This window comes from Mus musculus, chromosome 15, assembly GCF_000001635.26.
Source record: "Mus musculus strain C57BL/6J chromosome 15, GRCm38.p6 C57BL/6J".
Taxonomy (NCBI): domain Eukaryota; kingdom Metazoa; phylum Chordata; class Mammalia; order Rodentia; family Muridae; genus Mus; species Mus musculus.
In genome coordinates, this window is record NC_000081.6 from 7,468,282 (window position 1) to 7,472,245 (window position 3,964).

Consider the following 3,964-nt stretch of genomic DNA (forward strand, 5'->3'; position numbering starts at 1 on the left):
GAGAGATGCATTGATCTATGGGTAGAACAATACGTCATTAGGGGTCGGCTTAATGGCATATCCATTTAGGGTAATAATAATATTGGGTTCTCCCCCAAGGCCTCTGATCTATCTACCTACAGGTTCTTGGCCTCGTGGACAGTGTCAGATGTGGTTTCCATCCCGCGAGACGGGCCTTACATTCAAGCCAAGAATAGTTTGTTATGCCCATGACATTAATGTCACTATTGCAACCGTGAGCATATCTTGCCAGGCAGGTTGTGACTGTAGCTTGCAGGGTTCACAGCTGGGTGAGATTGATGGATACTTTTGTCCCCCTCATAAAATTTGTAGAACCTTCTAGCATTCTGAAAGCCTGCCAGTAGTGATGAAACTTCCAGCTCAGTACCAACTCCATGTACACACACACACACACACACACACACACACACACACACACATATTTATAGTACCTGTGGGGGGTTAGAAGATGTTGTCAGAGCCCCTGCGACTGGAGATACAAATAGTTGTGAACCTCCACACTGGTACTGGAAACGAACCTGGTCCTCTGTAAGAGCATCGAGTGCTCTTAGACACAGATCCATCCTCCAGCCCCCAATTCCTCCATGTTGTATGTATGATTCAAGTATGTAGTGTCTTCTGCAATAGGCTCTTACTGTCAAGCTCTGGAGGTTAAACGACAGCAGTGGCAATAGACTGTGATGTTTAGTGAGGAGGAAGTCTATAGAACTCCATTGGCCAAAAGACCTCTGTAGTAAGATGTAGAGGCCATTGGATAGCTAAGCGTGATATGCCTGGTTCATGTGGTAGATCTATTTTCAGCTTTTCAGTGAAACTCAACACTGGCTTCCAAAGTGGTTGTACCAGTTTGCAACCCCCCCACCCCCGGCAGTGAATGGGTGCTTTCCCCCCATATTCTCACTAACATCTACGTTTATGTGGTTTTTATCTTGGCCATTCTGATTGGGTAAGACAGAATCTCTGGGCACTTTAATTTGCATTTCCCTGATGGTTAAGGATGTTGAACACTTTTTTCTTTGAAATGTTTCCCAGCCATTCATGTGTCACCTTTTGAGGACTCTCTCTTTAGTTACATGCCTCTTGGCTTGATCGCATTGTTTGTTTTCTTGATGTTTTCAGTCTTTTGGGCTCTTGGTACATCCTAGATACTGACCCTCTGTCAGGTGTATAACTGGGAAAGATCGAGTCCCATCCTACAGGCTGCCATTTGGTTGCATTAGGTCCCATTTATTAATTGTTAGTCTTAGTAATTGTGCCATTCAGAAAGTCCTTTCCTGTTCTAATGTTCAAATTTTCTTTCCATGAGCCAATGAAGGCGACACAACTGTATATTGTAGGCTAATGTACCACTTAAGCACGATGTGAGTCCCCACTCTTACAAACTTGAAACCCAGTGTGCTCAAAGCAGTTGATGGAAGTAGGTGTTCCTATCCAGAGGGCCACTTGTATCACCTGATGGGGAGTTGCACAGATAGGCCCTGGATGGAGGTCATGTACATTAATCTTGCTCATTTGGATCAGAGAGTTGAGGCTCGTTTTCTAGTGCTTAGAATTCCTTGGACTTTATAAAGAAGCCCAAATCCCTGGTATATTTAAGGTTGCAAGGGTCTAACATCAACTTAGATATATGTTACAAGTAAAGCCGAAGGAAACACGATCAACAGTGAATCTGATATTTCTTGATTTCTCTAACTGTGGCTTAGAGCAGGTCCCCATCTGTTTGCTACAGAAGTCTCTACAATGAAAAAAACAAAGAACCTACTATTTATTGGCAACTAAGTCAGCCCTTCCGAGTCAGTGTGTCTGGGATAAACAAATCCCTGTCTGTGCAAATCTGCTATGCTGACTATGATAGAATGAATTGCTACAGGTCGGCATTGCAGGATGTCACAGATACCGCCAAGTTGGGTTGGTACTGACTGGCATGTCCAACATAGGTGAATCCCTGCAGAAGTGAAACTCCCATTGTCAAAGCTGAGGATAAAAATGGGAATTGTGGCTCTAGACTTGACCTATGATTTAAAAGACAGAGAAAGCTTTGTTTCCTTTACCTATTTACCAAGTTACCTCAAAAATGTGTGTGTGTGTGTGTGTGTGTGTGTGTGTGTGTGTGTGTGTGTGTGTACATCGACAGACACATACACCTATGCAGCTGTGGCTCAGAAAAGAATATCTAACACACACCACCTCCATTCTCTAGACATAGGTTTCCCTGTTTCTTATTTTAGATAGCAGGAAAAAGCAAGCTTGAGGATTGAAAAATTCTATCCCAACAGGTCTGAAATTCATGAAAAGAAAAAAGCAAATATGTTTACCAGCACATTTGAAGGCAGCCAGGACAACTGAACACATTGGTCAGTGGGTGTGAAGTCAAGATGGCGTGTATATCCTGGATGGAGGAGCTCTTGTGGCTTCCCCAGGGCCTTCTAGGGCAGCTGTGTGGGAATCACCCACTCTTTTATTTGTCAGCCAACATCTTAGCCACTGGCTACAAAACAAATATGAATAGAAGTCATCATAGACGAAATGGAGAACTACAGGAGTTGCTGAGCAAAGAAGAATTTTTTGTAACTAAGGAAACTCGACTCCATCATCCCCATCATCCCCGTGCAACTATTCCCTGGAGACCTGGTCCTACTCCAATGCTGTATGCTCTGAAACGTATTGCAGGCTCTTTAACTCCCTACTTCAATTTCCTCAACTGTAAAGTGGAAATAATAATACTACCTGACTTGAAGGATTGAAACGAGTATTAAAAGAAACAACATATTTAAAGCCTGTAAAACATTGCTCAAGGTATGTTCACTACACAATTAGTATTCAGAATGGAGGAAAGTCATAGGCACCTCAAACCGAACAATACTGACACCAGGACAAGATCAGGTGCATCATGAATTGCCAAAAAGTATAAATAAATAAAATGCTTCTCACTCCCTAAATTTCACATTTCAAAACACACTCTCAGGTGCAATGCCCAAAACCAAATAAATAGATAGATAGATAGATAGATAGATAGATAGATAGATAGATAGATAGATTCTTACACTAGCCAAGCCCCTGTCTTTTGCATGTGTCTAAGGAGCTGCAAACTGGGTCCCTCCAGAGACTATGCATCATCTTGGACTTTTGGGAAAGTATCTAGAGCTGCATCTCCACACATAAATGACACAGTGTGGTTCTGGAGAAACGCAACTGTGGTGCCCGATTGGCTGGTTCAAAGCCCAGGGCTAACACTGACTATCTGTAGGCTCACTAACAAGTTATTTAACTCCATGAGCCTATTATGGTTTGAATGTCAAATGTCCCCCCACACTGTCGGTCCTCAGCTTGGGGGGCTCACTCACACCATTGATCTCAGCTTGGGGGGGTGCTCACTCACACCATTGGTCTTCAGCTTAGAGTGCTATTTTCGGAGGTTGTGGAACTTTTGGGACAAGTCATGACTAGGTGGGCCTTGAAGATGACATCTGCCTCTGGTTTGGGCCAAGCTCTCTGCATCCTGGCCACTAAGATGTGAACAAGCTACAGAGCGGTTCCCCCTCCCACCAGCTGAGCTAGCTGATCCTTAAGCCCCGCCTCCTTTTTTTTTCACGTGGTGGGATGCATTCTCTGAAACAGTGAAGCCCAAATTAACCGTGAGTTGCTTCTGTCACATATTTTATTGTAGCAAGGAGAGAAGGAGCTGGACAGAGTGTTCGTCTCTTTGTAAACAGGAATGATGGCTTTATGGTATAGGTTGGTGTGAGGATGAAAATCCTATACTACTGTCAGAGTACCTGGAGTGCACAAATGAACTTGATCTTGTCAATTTGATACTGAACCAGGTGCTGTTCCAAGATCTCCCAAGAATCCACAATATGCGCAAGGCTTCATGTGCCTTGATGTTCACATTTTCCTCTGGTGAGGAAACTTATGTATGATCCTAAAAGCAAGGAGAACAGAT